Raw genomic sequence first — 21,585 nt, 5'->3', positions numbered from 1 at the left:
GCTTAAGATAAATTTTATATCACTGAGCTTGTTGTAAAAACAAGGGGAAAATCTGATATCATATAACTACAATTAAATGAAGAACCAAAGTAGTGTTTGGCATAACAGCTTCAGATGAAATCTATTTGAAAGACAAAACAAACAGTAACAACAAAACCCATATAATCAGGCTAATGTATGTGTAAAAATAGTAGACCTTGCTCTAAAAGTACAAATCATTCTCTCATTCACCAAAATTTTATTTAGGAACTTTTTTCCATTATCAATGTCAATATTTTGTTTGATATTTACAACGCACTTTATATATGCAGCATCAAAATCTTACCAAAAATTACCAGGAATATGACATGCTTAAGGAGTGAGAAATTGAGAATTAATAAGACTAGTTCTAAGTCATAGAAAGGCTAGACTTAACCCCAATGGAATTGAAATACTGGGTTGCACAATCCTAAAGTGTCTAAAGGCTCCGCAAATTTCAGCAGTTCTTTTTTTTTAATTGTATTTTAAGTTCCAGGGTACATGTGCAGGATGTGCAGGTTTGTTACATAGGTAAATGTGTGCCATGGTGGTTTTCAGCAGTTATTTTAATTTAAAACTGGAAAGGAGGAAAACTATATGAAGATAAGAAGCCAGTCGGTGTGGAGAAAAAAAAATTGGAAAGACCTGTAAAAATTTGTATGAGTGCTTAGAAATAAGAAACAAGTAGAATGATGATTTGTGTTAGAGTTAATATAATTTAGATGTAGATGATATTGGTATATCTGTGGATAAAACTAGAGGATTTCATTCTGTGATGTATGTGCCAATTTGGAAATATTCTAGCTCACATCTAGGCATAAAGCTTTTTTTTTGTTTTTTGGATGCTTTGGCCACATAACGAGTATAAGGACAGATTGCAAAAATACTAGATAATAAGCTATAATTTATAATAATCTTCATAAATTCTCTCCAGATTTTTGCTAGCCTGGTTGACTTGGGGCCTCTATGGAGGGATCCTGAGTAATGTTTTGCCTTCCTTTTAAAGATACTTGGAGTTACAGAAATGTCCTAAACATGACCAGCCTGCACAAAGATGGAAATTCTTAGGAATTGCCTTAGGGGAAACTATAATTGTGAATGGTTAGAAAATCATTCAAGATTTCAGCAATTCCTCCTACAAGCTCCAGATTCCTGAAAAGAGGCCAAAATCTGAACAAATTCAGTAGATGGTTGATGTAGTTTCTAAAACAATGTTAGAAAGTAACAGATTCGACATATCTTTGACCAATATTTTCCAAGCCTAAAAGAAAGACACATGGATAAAAGTCAGACTGGGAACAAAAGTTAGAATTTTAATACAAATGGGACAACATCATCCATAAGACTTTTTGAGTTACTGATGCACATTGACATGCTATATGATATTCCATTCTCACCTTTCATCCCCCTGCTCTGCAGGTGAGTTCAACATTTATTGACTGCATCAACCAGGCTCTCTTGCTTTGTGGCTTCTTGTTAGTTCAGGCAATGGGAAATACCAGCAGAATATTAGAAGATAAAAGGAAAGAGGAGTTGTGTTATTTATTTCCCTGGCTCTCTATCTGCCAGTGCACGTTTTCACATGTTGCTTTTCTGCACTAGAGGTTAGGTTTTTATTGGGTGGCTCTCTTCAACAGTGCAGGTCTTTCTGGGTTCTGATAACCTTATCAAGCCAAGGTGTGGAAGTAGCTTCCAGTTAACCCAGGATGATCCTTGATCCTTTCATCTCGTCCATCCCTCTGTAAATAGTCAACTGATTAAGCTCTCCTCTATTAACAACACTCTTTTTGAGTGTGCCATCAGTTGCTGACAAAATCTTGGGTGGTAAACAAGCACTGGATTGTCATGTGATCGTTTTTACATGTGAGCTGGGCTAGTGATTGGCAGACAAATATTATGTGCTTATTGCACAACAGCCACCAAGGGAGTCCCCCACGAGAGTATGAATAAATACAATTATTTTTACATTTTAATGATCAATATTGATTATTTTTTACAGAAAACATTTCCTTTGGCCTAGGGTTCTTATGTAGCATGCTCATAATTTAGATTGCCCTAGTTAAAATTGCTCTGATATGTGCATCCTGGTCTCCTTAGAGATGTGTCTCCTAAGTAGAGAGTGGCAATTCTAGTCTGTAGGGGTATTTAGAAATAGTATCAGTTTTTGAACTCCAGGAAGATACAAAAGTGGGGGGAGTCTTTTCAGGAATCATCAACCATAGCTTTCCCTCATTTATATGGTCTCATGTATCCCAACATACTGTTTTTTGGGGGAAACAGCTTATAATTCATCAATTTTTCTCACATCCTAGAAGACTAGTAAGCCTGGAGCTTTTCATTTAAATATCGTAGAATTAAGTGGTTATTTGAGAAAACAGACCTATGGATAAATATGTGGTAAAATACATATTAACTGCAGCATATAATTACATAGGATATAATTACCTCTGTGGTTGTTATAGGCCAAACAATAGTAGAGAAGTGAGGTATACATTAAGAACAAACTGTGTTATTCAAAGGCCTAAGACTCTGAATGCACTAGCAAAGAAAGAGGGTCACATGCTATTCCTTGCCAGAGTAGCTAAGAATGCATCCCTATTCCCTGAAGATTCTACCTCTTACAATGGGAAATGCCCATTGTACTTCAGTAAACTAGTATAGTGATAACTCTACACCCCACAGGTCTTTTAACAAACATTTTTCATTTTCTTTAGTGAGACCAAACTAAGATGTTCTTTCTCTAATGTGATTTTCAGCTCTAGTTCAAAGTTAGGATTTCAGGGAAGGCCCTGGCACTGATTCTTTTGATGGTATCTGTTGTGGCAAAGAGACTCAGGTCTTTCCTGTGGTCTCTTACTCCTGGTGTGCAGATTGTATAACCCTGTCCCACTGAGTGTGGGCAGGACCTGTGACATGTTTCTAACCAATAGAACTTGGGAAAGATCATAGGATTTTACTCTCTTGATTTTGAATCATTATATAAGCCTCCACCTTGCTATCAGACTGCTAATAGAAAGTGTCCCTTTCCCTTGTTGACTTTGAAGAAGCAAGGTACCATGTTGTGAGAGGGCCTATGGAAAAAGCTATAGTCAAACAACTTCAGGCATCTCCTGGAGCTGAGAGAAGCCTCTAGCCAACAGCCAAAGCCAAAGCCCTCAGTCTTACAGGAAATGAATTTTGCCAACAACTCGAGTAAAATTGGAAGTGAATCCATCACCAGTCAAGCCTCCAGATGAGAACTAAGCCCTGACTGACACACTGACTGCATTCTTGCAGAGGACCCAACTAAGACATTTCCTACCTTAAAGTGAGAGATAATAAATGTATTTTGTGCTAATCCTCTGAGTTTCTTACCTATCACAGAACACTAACAAACCTGCCCAATACATATTTGGTTAATAAACATTGACTGAGTGAGGACCATGAACTAAGCATTATTCATCATATTTAAGATGACTTTAGAAGTGATGAATCCATGCATGAAAGGGAGTTATGTAGGCACATTCCATAGGCGGTATAAGTGTCTAAAAATATCAAATGGGTAAGATGCTTTCCTTTCACAAGCAGACAGGGAAAACTATTTACAATGTCTAATGACTGTTCTACTTTAAGTGGATGTGAGAACAAAACAGACTTTGAAGGAGGTTTACAGAATAGTATTGAAATTTTTTTATCAAGTTCTATCAATTAAAGTTTGATGCCATATGTATGTATTTTTGCCATTCTGCCATCCAGGATAAGAAATTGCTATTTTCTGCCATATGAGGGTGTATATTCTTGCCACTATATCCTGTAACATCAGGCAGAGATAAAACTTCACAAGACTCAGCAATGCTAAAAGAAAATCTGTGACTTGCCTTTGTATTCATTATCCACTGGCCTACATCTCTAGAAATCTATATTCAATTTATACCAGACAGTTGGTCACAGTCTTAGGTGAAATTTTCAGCAAAATTTTGAATGTCTAAATTTTTTGAATGAAAAAAAAATAAACACAACAGACGACACTAACAGGGGCAGAAAGAAAAGATGCTAAAGCGGGGGATGCAGAAACACAGGTAATCTTTTTTTATTTTTTCTTTTTAATTTTTTTTTAAGTAGCAATGCTATTTGAAAACTCTTGCTACTTCTTATGTTTTTCTGGTTTTTTTTTCAATATCTGAGGCTTTGGGGGTTTACATCAAAGTAACAAAAGAATGACTGAACTCCGATGAAGCCTTTCTGAAGCAATAATTAATATACGAGGCCACCGACACTAGAATTAATCTTGAAAACCACTCTCAAGGTGATGGGCAAAATAAATGTGCCATGGGAGTGCCCCAGAATGCTGCACTGACATTGTTGGGTCCTATCATTGATCATTGATGATAGCAAAGAAGCAATCACTCACAAAGCAGAACTAATAATAGACTTCAAATATGGAAGGAACCCTACTTCTATGTTTGGTAACAGTCCGTGTTTAACAAATAGTGTTTTTTTGTCTGTTTGTTCCTTTTGTTTTGCTTTACTTTTTCCTGCTCCAAAGAAAAAAGCAACAAGCCTCCTTCTCTCTCTTTCCCTGCTGCATTGCAGGCAGCATTGGAGGGCAGTTAATTAACTATAATGACCAAGTGTATGGGCATTGCATTGCAGACAGAAGCAGCACCTGGGCCCTGATCCAAGCAGCCAAGTCGACTCAAATCTCAGGGAATGCTTACGTATAACAGGTATGGGGACACATCCACTGTTTTTTCCAGTGGTGGTGAAGGTGCCATTGTCAACATTGGTTTAATCCTTGGGGTCCCATTAATTATACCATTTCTTTCCTTCACAAAAGGGCCTCTACTGGCCTGAAAGTATTCGTGTGCAAGCTGGTGTTCCCAGATAAAATGGATCTTTTGTTGGGTGCATCTTGCAGTTTAACCAATCTCAGTATGAGGCTGGATACTGAGGGCTCCCTCACTCTTGAACTTTTGGCTGCTGCATTTTTGTGTACTTGGTATCTTCTGATGTTCACAATCAGTACTTGTTGTAGATAACAAGCATTTTTCTATAATAAGTAAATCATAAGCTCTATGTGATACTCAGAGAGGAATAATACCTGTTTTTGGAATTAAAGAGTGAAATAACTGTTTGGTCCATGCTATTACCTCGTTGTTGTTGCTGTTGTTTTCCTGGAAGCATTTATCTGAGTTTCTTGAGCAAAGCTGATATCTTTGAATAAAACTCCTCCATGGTCCTTCATTCTCACAATCTGAACAGAAATGTGCTTATGTTGTGTAAATTAGATTCCATTTATTGTATAAGACTCCAAAGATTTGTCAATAATATTTTTGCTTTTAGCCATGCCCTTAAAAATGTCACCTAATCGTATACCCTTTTCCTCTGAACTTTTCTACATATTAAATTCAGTTTTATAAAACTATTAATATGAACGATACATATGTGATTACCTAGAGTGAGTAAGATCACAATCAATCCAGAAGAAAGCATTGTGTTTGTCTAGAGATTTCTTACCAGGAATAATCCAAAGAGGAAATATGTGTGTTTATTTACGGTAATAACAATACAGCTATCCAGCAATCAAGTTAACTTGACTGTCATCTTTATCAAGCAGTATGTTTACACAGGAGACAATCTGAGGAAGGAGAAATCTATATTGTGTATGAACATGATGAAAATGTATTTCTAAACACATTGAGCCTCTAATTTCTGAAATAAGATGACTACTTAAAACACGATGTTTAGAAAGGTGCAGATTATACATGACACACTTAAGACTTTTCCACCTTTCTCCAAAATCACTTTTTCAACATTATTTATTCTATAGAATACAATATTTCATTGAAAGGGGATAAAAGACCTTGCTATAGTCTGTGTATACATGTATACATGTATAAGTGTGTGTGTAGCTATGTCCGTGTACATGTGAGTGTATATGTGCATAAATGAGTAGAGTAAGAATTACTTACGGATTTTAAAAAATATTTTAACTATTTAAAATCAATTTGTGTAAAAAAAGACAGGTTTAACTAGATAGCTTTTTAAAAAATTAAACAATCAATCAATCAATCATGAACGTGTCAGAGGCATTTAAACCAGAGCAACTCCATCTTGAATGGGGGCTGCTAAAACAATGCTGAGATCTACTGGGCTGTATACTCAGAGGGTTAAGGCATTCTAAGTCACAGGATGAGACAGGAGGTTGGCACAAGATACAGATCATAAAGACGTTGCTGATGAAATAGGTTGCAGTAGAGAAGCCAGCCAAAACCCACAAAAACCAAGATGGCCATAAGAGTGACTTCTGGTCATCCTCACTGCTACACTCCCACCAGCGCCATGACAGTTTACAAATGCCATGGCAATGTCAGGAAGTTACACTACATGGTCTAAAAAGGGGAGGCATGAATAATCCACCCCTTGTTTAGCATATCATCAAGAAATAACCATAAAAATGGGCAACCAGCTGTCCTCGGGGCTGCTTTGTCTATGGAGTAGCCATTCTTTTATTTCTTCACTTTCCTAATAAACTTGTTTTCACTTTACTCTATGGACTTGCCCTGAATTCTTTCTTGCATGAGATGCAACAACCCTCTCTTGGATGGAGTCTGGATCGGGACCCCTTTGCTGTAACAAAATAATTTATTTTCATTACTTTCTAATAACTTACTTTTTCTTAAAGAAGAAGAAGAGAATGGAGCCTTAAAAGGACTGTTCAATGTACATTTGGATATAATAATTACCATCTTCCCTGACTTCAGCAAGCATACTTAGATCAATCACCAATGTCAGACCATAAGCAGAAAATCAGGGGCACAAACTTTGTTGTTGTTATGGAGGTGAGAAATGCCAATAATTAGAAAGAAAGTAGAGTTGGGTCTTCCCTCTGCTAAATGATCATAGGAATGCAGAAGAATTGGGCCTTAAAGCACAGGCAGTAGGGCTTGAGGAATTTGCTGTTAACTGCCAAAGGAGGAAAGAGTTGTAGGATTAAAAAACATGCTCACTAATGCTTTCCCACAGGGCTTGTCCAAGGCACAACTCTGAGACTGCCTTACTGCATCCCCTTTCAGCAGGTGTCACCCTCCTTGGGAACCGAAATTGCTTTTCCTCTCCCTGAAACATTTGTCTTTTATATTAAATGTTTTCTCCACACCCGTGTGGATAAAATTACTGTGATAATTTTCCCCAAATAGTTGCATTAAAAATACTACATTTCACTGAGGAAGGCAGTAAAATACATCTGTAATATACATGGGCTGTGGAACAAGTTCTGGGTTCCAATTCCAGTTCTTTCTCTTTTCTCTTTGTGTTACCTCAGTCATGTTACTAAGCCTTTATGAAAATCATCTAAAAATGGAGACACACAGATATTCCTCAAATGATTGATTTGAGATTTATATGAGAGAATATATGTAAAACCAAGCAGCCTAGTACTGGTTAAAATGGGGGAGATGGTCCTAGTTTTATTCCATTAGAGGAATGTAAGGTGCCCACAGCAGGATATTCTTATGAGGCTCCACTCCAGATCCGGAGCAATGAGGCTGATGACTAAAGCTTCTTAAATGGTTGTTTGACCTACCCCCTAAATGACTTAAAAAATGATAACATTGAATCACAAGTACAAACACCTGTAGCAATCTTTGCAAAGTCATTTGGGTGGCTTCACCTGCAGGGAGCTAGAACCCAAGACTCCCCAGTTATGTCATCCAGCAATGTTGACCAAGTTCAAAGTACTTTCAGTTTGACAACTTGCTCAAATACCACAGCAATCCTGTCAGTAGGCAGTATTCTCATTTTAAACAGGAAAACATTGAAGAGCGGGAAGATAAAGTGGCTCTTAATGGTGGTGCTGGAATTTTACTCAGTATTTTGGATTTAGAGTCAATGGGTATTTTCGATTTTGCTCCCACGAAGCTCTACTCTATGGTTATAAAAAACAATGTGTGGTGGCCTAGTAGTGATATGTATTATACATAATGGATCGTAAATAACCAAGTAATTTTCTCCAACTCACTGCGACTATTAGTAATATTTATCATCACAACAAAATCCCTTTGTTGTGATAAATGATTAATACATAATAGCCACCCAAACCAATGAAAAACAGCAACAACCATAAATGAAGAACCATACTTTTCCAAGTGCTGCTAAAAAGGAATTTTTACTTATTTTATCTTTATGCCAATGAAAAGAAAGGTTATTTTGCTGGAGTTTTATGATTCATTCTTTGGACAGAAAAACTCAGTTCTACAGGTTCCTTGGTAAATCTGTGTATTACAGTTGAGATCAGCACCACTGTTAACCTTTCCTTTGCCAGCAAATAGCAATTACATGATAACTACAGGGTAATTCTAGGGCTTTGTGTCTTTGAATGCAGGAATAATTTGAACCATTCTAACTGTAAATTTGAATTGTTTAACATATGCTTTCCACAGAGTAGAAATACATTTTAATGATTTATTTCACCTCCTTAAATGTACAATTTTCCCTTTTTTAGAATCAAGTGATTTCATAAATATAGAAACTTTAGAACTCTAGTAAGGAAACTTGAAATAAATCAAGAAACATTTTCTTCATTTAAACATGGCTTAAATTGAGCATAAAACAAGATTCTCAGAAACATCGAATAATTGCATGATGACTAGAATTTTTTTTTCTTTTTCAATGAAATAGATAAAAATATTCAAGGCTTCTATTTGTAAACCATTCAAGTTGTAGTTTAAATTACGTAAATTGTCAAATAAGTGAAAAAGCAAAAATTTAAAATGGAACATTCTTCTACTTTTACTACTCTTTTCTTTCCCTTTCTCTTAAGCACTATTTATTGAATATCCTGTCTCTATAGTTTCCAGTCTGTACTTACTACTTTTTATTTGTTCCACCTCTCTTTTCTTTCTTCCAAATATTTGCAATGAAGTGCAAGTATATGTAATCTATTTGTTTACTCTATTTGTTTATTCTTTGAAGATCTGTCTTCTCTTCTTTATTATTTTCAGTTCTTCTCTTACTTATTTGCTTTCCTTTCAACTGCACTTCACACTTTCTCCTTCCCACTCCATTAACTGAAGTTTCCCTCAAAACCATTCCAACACATCTCATTCCAATACTGGGTGGTCATTGTATTGTTCATACTCTGGTTTTAACAGAATCATGTTCCACACGAGGTGGAGTTTCGGGAAATGAATCAACTACTCACTGCTCACTGACCTACTCCATTGATAGGCTAGAGGTCACACTAAGACAATTGTTAAATAAAACAGTATATCTTATAAAAATCATCTTGTAAAAACTCAGTCTATAGATGTGTATTTCCTCTTCTGCATAAAAGCATACGCATTATTTAGGACTTGAAATTTCACTCTATCTATGTCCATAAAGACATAGTATTTTTGTGTCTGCCTACTGCATACAGAAAATTCATGTATATATTTTAAGACTCCAAATAATTTGAAAGTGTTGAAAGTTCACTTTTATTCCTTATACTCCATAATAAAACTTCTAACAATTTTGTTAAGAAGCTATAACCCACAGTAGTAAAGAAACACTATTAAGCAATAAAATAAATAAAATTTGAAAGTCAGGCACACAACCCAGCATGCTTTAAATCTTACTTGTTCTTTAGATCCCACGGGTGTTCACCAGACGTCTCCCTAAACAAAGAAGAAATGTGACAACAATTAAAATGTGAAAATGATGCTATTAAAATACTGCTCATTTAGGTGATGCATGTTTATATTACTTAGCTAGTAGAAATGTCAAATTCCAACAAGAAGTGAAATTGTTTGTATTTTGGCATTTCCTTTCACACTTATTGTTGTAAAAAAGCAATTTAAAATGTTCCTTTTAAAGCAACAAGAAGCAAAACATGTTATGATTATTCTGGAAAAAGAAATGATAGTTTTAAAATATTAAATGTATTCCCTAATTAAAATTATATATAGTAGAAAAGAAATAACATATAGAACCATCAAGTATCATTCAATAAAAACAAACATGCTAGAAAAACCTATGAAGAATTCTTACAAAAGGGAGTATTTCTTGTACTGAAAACCTTTGTTAAGATTTTAATTCCTTGGTAAACATACAGAAAGCTCATTGAGTTTCTTTGAACAACATCACAGGATTTTTATTATAGAAAGACAGAATCTACCAGACTATGATAATAATGTCATCAAGCAAGAAAGAGAAAGAAAGAAAAGAAAAGAAAAGAAAAGAAAAGAAAAGAAAAGGAAAAAGAAAAGAAAAGAAAAGAAAAGAAAAGAAATCTTAATTTTAAAATTAGGCTGAGGGAAAGGCTTGTTAAAATTTTAATTATATACCTGGAAGTTTGGCTGGGCACAGTGGCTCATGCCTGTGATCCCAGGACTTGGGGAGGCCAAGGCGGGCAGATCACTTAAGGTCAGGAATTCGACAGCAGCCTGGCCAACATGGTGAAACCCCATCTCTACTCAAAATACAAAAAAAAATTAGCCAGGTGTGGTGGCGTGCACCAGTAATCCCAGCTACTCAGGAGGCTGAGGCAGGAGAATCACTTGAATCAAGGAGGCGGAGGTTGCGGTGAGCCAAGGCTGCACCACTGCACTCCATCCTGGGTGACAAAGTGACATTCTGTTTCAAAACAACAACAATAACAATCTGGAAGTTTATTATTAATATAATTTGTTATCAAGGTTGAGAAAGATACAAGTCCATGAAAGTGTTGTAGTGTTTCAGGAGTTTTATAATTTATAAGCAGCTCTAAAAACTGGGCACATATGTTGGCACTTTCTCAATGATTTTCATTAAACTTGTTCACTTTTTTTTCCTATTTGGAAGAGTGGAAATGAAGAAATTAACCTGGACTCTATGTGAATAGCTGAGGCAAGTGGAGACATTAATTCATTTCTGTAAATTCCTAGAAAATAACAACTGATCTTGAGTTACATAAAGCTAATCAATGGTGCTCTGCAGACATGGGAGGAGAAGAGAAGAGTAGAGGGAGGTATTAAAAGGGCAATAAATAAACTTTTGGAGCTGATGGATGTGATTGTTATCTTGATTGTGCTCAAGACTTTATAGGCATATACCTGTGTCTAAACTCATCAAATGGCATGCTTTAATGTGTGCAGTATATTATATGATAATTATACCTTAATAAAGCTCTGAAAAAGTGGAAGGATATGAAATATATATTTAATGTAGGCATGAAATGCATGGATAAACCATTCAATAAATTAATGGGAGTTGATACTCTTGCGATTTTTATTTTAAAAGATTATCTGTTTGCTGTGTGATGACTAGGTTGAGGAGACAGTGACTGAAAGTGGAGGTGAAATTTTGTAAGAAGGCTTGGACCACCACATTGACAGTAGATGTAAAAGATGCTGGATTGATTCATGATATAGTTAGAAGGTACAAAGAAAAGGCTGGTTGAGGCACTGAATGTGAAGGTAAGACAAAATAAGGAACCAAGAATGATGGGCAGGTTTCTGGTTTGAACAACTGGATGCATGTGCTGCCATTTTCTGAGATGGTAAAAACTCAGAATATTATAAAATTTAAGTGGAATACAATAATTCCATTTTGTACATATTATATTTGAAATGCTTGTGAGACAATCAAATGGAAATGTTAAGTTGGGTAAGGGTTTCTAGAAGCCAGAGGATAAGGCTGAGTTACACAACTAATTTTGAGAATTGCCAGCATATATCTAATAGAGTGAATGGCTGTCATTAAATGGAAGCAAAGGTCATTGAATGAGAATAGATAAAAGCACCCAGCGTCAGGATGCTAGATGACGTATCTACTTGGATGTGTATATTCTCTAAATAACTGGAATGAGAATGAAAAGCAGTTCTAGAGGCCAGAAGCTAATTTTAATTATTTCTTGTGTTTTTTAGAGATGACTTTCTAATGCTTATGTTTAAATGTTCACAATGTTGGCAGGACACAAAAATATAATATTTTAGCAATTAACCTAATGTGCTGCCAGTTTAACCTTTAAATTATCCTCAAAGGTCTCTGGATGTCTAGTTATTTAAGAGGTAAATCACTTCCCCTAAAGTACATCTCTTAAATAAACATATATTTTGTTACATAAACACCTTAAAAATCAAATTAGAAATGAAGTACAGTCACGTGCTGCATAACATATCAGTCAACAACGGACTGCATGTATGGCAGTGGTCTCATAAGGTGATAATGGAGCTGAAAAATTCTTAGCGCCTAGTGATGTGGGAGCTGTTTAATGGCAAAAACTGCAATTACTGTTGCACCAACCAAATAGTTTTTGCCATTAAAAGTAATGGCATTCGGCCGGGCGCGGTGGCTCACGCCTGTAATCCCAGCACTTTGGGAGGCCGAGGCAGGTGGATCACGAGGTCAGGAGATCGAGACCATCCCGGCTAACACGGTGAAACCCCGTCTCTACTAAAAAATACAAAAAAAAAAAACTAGCCGGGCGCGGTGGCGGGTGCCTGTAGTCCCAGCTCCTCGGGAGGCTGAGGCGGGAGAATGGCGTAAACCCGGGAGGCGGAGCTTGCAGTGAGCTGAGAACCGGCCACTGCACTCCAGCCTGGGCGACAGAGCGAGACTCCGCCTCAAAAAAAAAAAAAAAAAAAAAAAAAAAGTAATGGCATTCATGCTTGATAATAAATGATCAATGGTATTAATACTTGATAATCAGTGACTATGTTACTGGTTTATGTATGTACCATACTATGCTATACTTCATATTGTTATTTTAGAGTGTACTCTTTCTACTTAAAAAAAAAATGTTAACTACAGAATGGTCTCAGGTGGTATTCCAAAATAAGGCAGTGTTATCATAGGAGATGACAGCTTCATGTGTGTTATTGCCCCTGAAGATCTTCTAATGGGACAAGATGTAGATGTGGAAGAGAGTGTTACTGATGATTCTTACCCTGTGTAGGCCTAATGTGTGTGTTTGTGTCTCAATTTCTAATAAAAAAAAAAAAAAGTAGGTCAGGAGATTGAGACCATCCTGGCTAACACGGTGAAACCCTGTCTCTGCTAAAAATACAAAAAATTAGCGGGCATAGTGGTGGACGCCTGTAGTCCCAGCTACTCGGGAGGCTGAGACAGGAGAATGGCATGAACCCGGGAGTCGGAGCTTGTAGTGAGCCGAGATCACGCCACTGCACTCCAGCCTGGGCAATGAGCAAGACTTCCTCTCAAAAAAAAAAAAAAAAAAAAAGTTTTAGGTACACAAAAAATGTAGAAAGAAAAAAATATGTAGAATGAGCATATACAGAAATATTTTTGTACAGCTGTACAATGTGTGCTTTAAGCTAAGTGTTATTACAAAAGAGTCAAAAAGTTTTTAAAAGTTTATAAAGTAAAAAATCTTAGCTTACAATGAGAACACATGGGCACCCGGAGGGGAACATCAAACACTGGAACCTGTAGTGGGGTGGGGGCAGGGGGAGGGAGAACATTAGGACAAACAGCTAACACATGCGGGGCTTAAAATCTGGATGACCGGTTCATAGGTGCAGCAAACCATCGTGGCACATGTATACCTGTGTAACAAACTTGCATATTCTGGATACACATGTATCCCAGGACTTAAAGTAAAATAAAAATAAAAATAAAAAATGTAAAAAAAAGTTAGCTTACGGTAAGGTAAGGTTAATTGATTATTGAAGCAAGAAAATATTTTAAAATGCATTTACCGTAGTCTAAGCGTGCAGTGTTTATAAAGTCTATAGTAGTGTGCAGTCTTGTCCTAGTCCTTCACATTACTCACTGCTCACTCGTTGATTCACCTAGAGCAACTTCCAGTCCTGAAAGCTCCATTCATTGTAAGTGTCCCATGCAGGTGTACTATTTTTAATCTTTTGTACTGTATTTTTATTGTACCTTTTCCTTGTTTAGTTATATTTAGATACACATACACTGGCCATTGTGTTAGAGTTGCTTACAATATTCAGTACAGTAACATTCTGTACAGGTTTGTATCCTAAGAACAATAGGCTATACCACATAACCTAAGTGTGTGGTAGGCTGAGCCATCTAGGTTTCTGTAAGTATGTTCTATGATCTTTGCACAATGACGAAATCGCCTAAGGATGCATTTCTCAGAACGTATTCTTGTTGTTAAGTGATGCATGACTGTACAGAGCTTTGCTAAGATTTTCAAAGAAGTCAACATAATTTGCAGAACTTGAACACTCTTTCTTTGCAACATGTGCATAGAATATGGAGAAACTGTAATATGATTCGCTGAAAGTAGCTGGAAAATCTGTATTGGAATACTGAAAAACAGTTGCTTTTACATGTTCGTAGAGATCAACCGCAGAAACAGAGCAAACAATATTGGAATTATAGTGTATTATTATAGAAGGAAAATGAAATGTAGACATTTCATGGCTGGCATGACTGGCATTTTTCAAGGTAATGCTCAGCCTGAGAATAATCCATGGTAGATTTGGTTTTGTTGGTTTCCCTTGGCTTTGAACATTAGGGGATGTTTGGAAGTCAACATCCCAGATTTTTGTTTCTTCATTTGTAAAATGGAACTTATACAAATAACTTCACAGGGTTTTGGTAGGAATAAGTGGGATAAAGTGCATGCAAATGCTTTGTACAGTGTAAAGTACCACAGACTGCGCAAATAACACCATCACAACAGTAAGTGAGACATCCTAGCGAAATGTGGCACTTGATATTACTCAAAAGAAACGTTCAGTGAACTGAGTTTGTGTACTGCATTTAATTTCATTTAGAATTTTCCAAGTTGTTACTAAGGCCCAGAAATAAATATCAACTCTTCATATATCGATTAAAGAAATGTGCATTTTGTTTTTCTTTCTTTTTACTTTGCACACTTTCCTGAATAAGAATTTTTGGCACACATGATAAACACAAAAGGTCTCTTGGTGGATTACTTGGACTGAAACACAATTCTGAAATATGATTTTCCCATCATTTCCATTCTTCTATTTACACTTAGTTGCTTTTATTTAATCTTAAATTTCAACTTTATTTTAGATACAAGGGGTCCATGTGCAGGTGTGTTACATGGGTATATTGCATCCAGCTAGTGAGTATAGTATCCACTAGGCAGCTTTTCAACTCACACCCTCCGCTCTCCCCGCCAGGTCTAATAATCCACAGTGTCTGTTACTCCAATGTTTATCTCCATGTGTGCTCAATATTTAGCTCCACTTGTAAGTGAGAAAACGAGGTATTTGGTTTCCTGTTCATGAGTTAGTTTGCTTAGGATTATGACATCCATCTCCATCCATGTTGCTGCAAAGGACGTGACTATTTTGTTGTTTTCTTAATCTTATAATTTACTTTCTTTTCTTCTTTTCTCTATAACCTGTGATATTGCCCAGCTTTCTCATTATGTCACTTCAGTTAAGATTAAATCATTGATAATCATTTTATACCTTATAAAAATAATACAAATTTTTATTTTTGTAAAAATAATTTAATATAATCACCATTGAAATTTACAAAATACATTGAAGAAAAAATAAGAAAATGAAAGTCATTCATAATCCTATCACTGAGAGGCAACTGCTCTTAACTTTCGGGTATACAGCTACCCAGTCTCTTTTCTATGCATTAATATATATTTTATAAGTTCATTAATAGTGTCATGTTCTCTTTTTTTACTTACTTTTCCATGAGTATTTTTAAATGATGAGAATGTTTTTTCTACAGCATATTTAGGTAGTGCATAGTTATTTTAAATTTTAATTTTATGGATGAAACATAATTTGTTAGACCTGTCAAAAAGGCTATTGTTGGTTCTTTGTTTTTTGGGTTTTTTTTGTATAAACAGCCTCATGATAAACATCCTTCAGGCTATATCTTTGCATGAATCATGATTAATTCCTTAGGATGAATTGCTGGATGCAGTCAAGCCTGCATATTAAATTACAAAAATTGTAATATCTATTGCCAAATTACACTTCAAAAATGTAATAACATTTATCACTCCTACAAGCAAGACAGGAGAGTTCCAAGTTCTCCACACCGAAGCTAATAGTAGCTATTATCATTTTAAAATCTGTGCCAATTTGATAAATAAAATTATTTATTTTATGGTTTTAATAGTGTTTCTTTGGTTACCAGTTCTGTTGAAAAGTTTATTTTTTTATTTGTATTTGTTAGTTTCTGAAATGCTCCTTCATGTATTTTTTGCCTATTTATCTATTAGCACACATGTCTTCTATAATTACTTGTAATAACTTTTAATATATTAAGAGTATTGATTATAAACATAAAGATTTGATTAAAAAGACCAATGATGACTTTAACATTTTCAGAATTAACATATGCCGAGATTCATCCTAAAACCCAAGAGAAAGTTTAACAGCTTTTTCACTTCAAGTAGATGCAAAAGTGATTATAAATAGATGAACAAATTAAGAAAAGTTTTATGCCTCATTTTTATTACCCCATTTTCATTCAAATTTGAATCAATGTTGCATTTAGTTTATTGTTGTTTAGTCCCTTGTAAATTTTTTGGATTGTTTACACAGATATATTTTTATTCACTATTCTATCAGTTATATTTTACTTTTTCTTTCCCTTGAAAGTGTGCAAACATTTTTCATTGCTTTATTATTTTATGACTTAATTTTTCCTTTATTATCCTGGAAGAGCAAGATGGTGTAACTAGCTTTTTTTTTGACATTTTTTCCAAAGAGGGAGGCTTTACTGGTATGGCTAAGATTCAGACAAGAACCACCCTGCAGTACCATCTTTGTGAAAAGTTTTCCTATGTTCTGATAAGCTGCCCAATGCTTTGTCTTAATGTTGATGTCATTGTACAGAATGTGGCTTCTTTGAGCACAGCAGCAAAATTGTGGATGTAATCTTAAGGGAATTCATGAGCAGATGTGTATTCCTGTGTATACTCCTCTAGACTTTGACTTAGACATTCTTATTCCCTGATAAAAGACTAGAAAACCCATGGAGCTTCAAAGATTGTAAACTAGTTAATATTCACTAGTGGTTAGCAAAGAAGCATGCCACACCAACAAAGAGGAGAACTGAAAGAAAATCTCTCAAATTATTATAATGCTTTTTAGTCTGTTCACTATCTCATGTAATACTCACAATAATTTGGGAGTGGGTAAGGAAGATATTGTAATGGAAAAAGCATGAGTTTTCAGGACATATTTAGTAGTCACATGATCTTGGGCAAGTAAATCTCTCAAAAAAGTCAGTCTCCTTTTCAGTAAAATAGATATAAAAAAGAAAATAATACTTATCTTTCATAACTGCTGTGATTAGAAAGAAATGTAATGGATATTTAGCACTTAATATTTACTTCATCATTTATTGATTCAACACATATATTTGAGCATCTACCATGAGTTCTTTTCTAGACACTAGGAATTATAGTCTGCTCAGATAAACATTTTATGCTAATGGGTAACAGGTACTAAATGAGAAAGAGAGAAAGAAAGAAAGAAAAGAAAAGAAAGTAAGACAAGTGTATGGATGTATAATTTCAACGAGAACTAAGTGCCATGAAAAAATAAAACAGTGTATTGTGGTAGTGAATGGGCAGTGTTGGGTAATACTATAGAGGATAGTCAGGAAGGCCTTATAGATAGCTGATAATTTGAGCTGAGATCTTAGCAAAAGAAAGAACAGCCCTGCCAAGAGGAAGGGGTAAAGACCTCTAGAAAAAGAAATACATGTAAAGGCTCTGGCACAGGGACCAGCTTTAGTGCTTGAAGAACACAAATGTGTCCAGTGTGGCTGGAGCATGATGAGCCATGAAAAGCCTGGTTTAAGACAGGTAAGAGAAGAGGTGTAGGCCAGATGTTAGATTATGTAAGGCTTTGTAAGTCATGGTAAGTTGACCATAGTAAGGTAACAGAGAGCTACCATGACGATAATGAGGAATACAATAAAGATCAAGCTTATTATCCATTAGATAGTTTAAGAAACTGTCTTTCTTTGTCTAAATGTGACACAGCAAGGTAGTCATGGAGTCTGGTTTCCTGTCCAGGGTTTGTTCAGTTTTATTTTCTGTATGTTTTGTTGCTGCCCATAATGGTAATGGTTTTTCATCTTTTAAGCCCAAAGTTGATTCCTGCTCTTGATTTTTTGGTTTCTATTTCTTCTTAAAGGCATTTGCCAGTGTTCTGCATCAACATGAATGCTGAAGAAGCATTTACAAGATTTAATAGCTTCATGTAGGAATTAGATCTCTGAAATTCAAACTGCTTTATTTTCATAAGAACTATGATTAACAGACGCCTTTATAGCTTTCTCTTTCTCTACCTACCCATGCTCCAAACCTCTCTTCTCTAAGCTGGACTCTCCTGCTCGGACATTTTAGCCTTATAAGCCAAAGAAAGCAAGTTTCAATTCACATTCCAGGAAGGAATCTCCCCAGCCAGAGCTTCATCTCTTAAACCTACTTTTGTCTGTTTGAGCCTTCTGCTGGAGTGCTGTTTTCTTTCTCCCAGTTACGGCTTTTCTCCTTCACTGGATACTCCCCTCTCTATCCTTGGCTCTGGCACCTGCTATGTCTGGTGTTCCACCCATTACTATTTCAGATTGTACTTCAGCTTTCTTGCGTGACATCTGGCATACATTCTGAATTTTGTCCAGCTCATTTACTACCTTCCCTCTTTGCTTTTCCAGGTGGATTTGCCAAGTGTAACGATCAACCAAGAAAGAATTTGTTCCCCCACAAGGCTCTCTGCCTGCATTTAAATTAGCAATAACCTTAATTTTAAGAAGAATAGATAGATACACAATGTATATATCTGCATGTCAGGGTTTTATCCATTTGACAAAAGCTGTTACATGGAAAATGCACAGGTACACTATACAAACACTGGGATTTTGTTTGTAGTGATATGGAAGTTTTTAAAAATACTGATCGAGTTTAAAAATCATTTTTTTTCTAAATTACTCTCGTAAATATAAATTTTGGATTTCAGCATCAATATTATTAACAGGAAGAGTATAGTATAATATTAAGTGTTGATGTGGGGCTTTCAACCCAGTTAATTACCCTAATTCCAGTTATTATACTGCATATTTGTATCATAAAATCTTCAAGAGCTATCTATCAAGAGGTCTCAATAAAATCAGAGTACATTTGAAAAATCCTATCACATATCATGGAGAGGATATGGGTTGTAACCGGGAATACTTAGGCTTAAAGGGAGAACAGGGTGTTTAGTGATGGTGAAGTTTGTTATCTCTAAGTACAGATTTCATTTATTTTACATTTTACATAAGATCTGCTTTGTCAAACTTATCCTAAATTTTTATGTTATTGAATCATGCCCTTCAAACTAACTGCCATTTGGTGTACTAACAGTTCTTGTTATATAAAATGGTGATAACATAAAAAAATCCCCTGTGATGAAAAAATATTAGCCACATTTAGTTTCTTTATCCTCTACACCAGGACTCATTTCTTTAATCTGTAATTCTTTGTGTGAAATCTCATCAAGGGCTCCTTGTGTAAGTAAACGTATACCCCACCATTGCATTTACCATTCCCTGACAAAGCATTTGCCACTGCCTTTCAACACATCGACAGAGTAATTGCACAAAACCTCCCTATCACAAATTGATGTTGGATATCCCTTATCAAATCACTTTCTTCCAACACATTCTTTTATTAAATCTTCTAAATATGTTTCTGAGAATTCTTCCATACTGATAAGATAATCAGACAATATTTTTTGAAGCTCACTAAATTATGTCTTTCATAATACTATTATGCTCACTATACTTCAGCTATCAATATTCTCACCATTCCATATACAAATAAATTGCAGAGCTAAAATTATAGCAGGTCACTTGACTTTCTATTTAGTTTGTGTTACTTTTAAATTTCTGATATTTCATTTGTCCTTCTAAAACAGGAATGTATTACATTTCAGAAAATAAATATTTACTAAAACCCAGAAACCTAAACTAACAATTATATTCGTGACAGTATAGTGCGGTATCACAGTCAGTTGATAAATTATATAAGACTTGATTAATAAAGTCTATTTATTTATTTATGCTATAGTAACTCCATTTTATCATCACTCCATCAACAAATATTTACTGTGTCTTCTCTATGAAAGACATTATACTAAGTGATATGAGGTACAGAGAGAAGAATTAGTCTTCAAGATATTGGCAATCTGGCTAGGGTGCAGTTCTCATGCATTAATTACAGAAAGTAGCACATGGGAAATGCCAGCTGAGTGGTACAGCTAATGCATCTCATGAGATGAAATCACAGTCTTGTGATGGTTGGGGAAGTTTGCCCAGGCAAGTTAGAATTTAAGTGAGAGAGCCATATATATTATTAGTATTTAATTATGTTGGAAGGAGGACAGATATAAAAGTAGAAGCATAAGCAAGGAATGAAAATGTGGGGCACAGAGTATTTTGTAGAGCTGCATTGTCCAATATGGTAGCCACTAGTCACATATGGCTATAGGGCACTTCAACTGTGGCTAGTAAGAATTGAGATGTATGATTGTGAAGATTCAGTATGAAAAATAATGTGAAATATCTCATTAATGTTAGTCATTATTATCTATTAAAATGAGAATATTTTGGCTATATTGGGTAAATATAATATTATTAACACTAATTTCACATATTTATAGTTACGTTTTATAGTATGGCTACTAGAAAATTTAAATTACATACATGGTTCACATTTGTGACTTGCATTATATTTCTGTTGGACAGTGTCAAGCTATTGAGTAACTGTTGGAAGGTTGAGGTTATTAAATATGTATTTTTAAGAAAAGGAATCAGACTAAAAAGTGCTGACTGGTTAGGAGAGGCTAGAGATTAGAAATTTAAAAAATGATAACCTACTCAAGGCACCACACATGAGATAACAAGGGCTGGATAAAGCAGGTGGCAATGGGAAAAATTGGGTAGCAACGTACACTTTCTTGTGTGCCTGGCTACTTGCACTCAACAAAATGTTATTTTAAATTGTTCCTAGTGCCAGAGACATTATAAAAGAAGACTTTCAGAATAATTAACTCCAGTGACTAGGCATGGAGACAGGAAAAGGGAGGGATCAAATATGCCTGAGACTGTAAACTGAGGAGGCAAGCAGAATGGTGATGGAATTTGATGGGAAAACCTCTTTGGTGAGGAGAGTTGTAAGTCCTAGAATGTACGGTAGTGGTGGAGTTGTGAGGATCATTAATATCTCAGTGGAATTAAGAATGTAAGGAACAGGTAGATGGCCGAGTCTGATTTAATGGTGGGATATCCGGGAGAAAACGTACTTAAGACTTTGGTAAAACGGATGTGGAAATAAGGGGAATGGTTAAATTGATGAAAGACATTTGATGATCATCTTGGTAGAATTGAATGTGGAATTCAAGGGTGACAGTACGATTTCAGGTGGTGACTCATTTACAGTTCTTTGATGCAGAGCCAGGAACTGAACCATGGGAAATACTGATATTTGATGGTTGAAAATGGATGATCAAAGATAGATGGATCAATCAAGAAAATGGGAAGAGAACCGTGTAGGATCATGGAGCCTAAGGAAGAAAAAAATGCCAATGAGAAAGAACTAGCTAACAGGAAATGTATGAAAGGATGTAGAAAATGGAT

At 35.5% G+C, this 21,585-nt stretch overlaps 1 protein-coding gene across 35 annotated transcripts in view; it reads right to left on the bottom strand.

Annotated features, from left to right (window-relative positions):
• Nucleotides 1–21,585, bottom strand: part of PTPRD (protein tyrosine phosphatase receptor type D) — a 2,337,809-nt gene that overhangs the window by 704,585 nt on the left and 1,611,639 nt on the right. For all 35 annotated transcript variants that reach the window (XM_050761934.1, XM_050761936.1, XM_050761930.1 and 32 more), the window contains exon 10: nucleotides 9,615–9,653. The gene's annotated coding sequence lies outside the window, so the exon portion shown is untranslated. The remainder of the gene's footprint in view (nucleotides 1–9,614; nucleotides 9,654–21,585) is intronic.

The sequence above is a fragment of the Macaca thibetana genome, chromosome 15 (genome assembly GCF_024542745.1).
Source record: "Macaca thibetana thibetana isolate TM-01 chromosome 15, ASM2454274v1, whole genome shotgun sequence".
Taxonomy (NCBI): Eukaryota; Metazoa; Chordata; class Mammalia; order Primates; family Cercopithecidae; genus Macaca; species Macaca thibetana.
The sequence above is the reverse complement of the archived record's forward strand: the minus strand, read 5'-3'. Positions and strand labels throughout refer to the sequence as shown.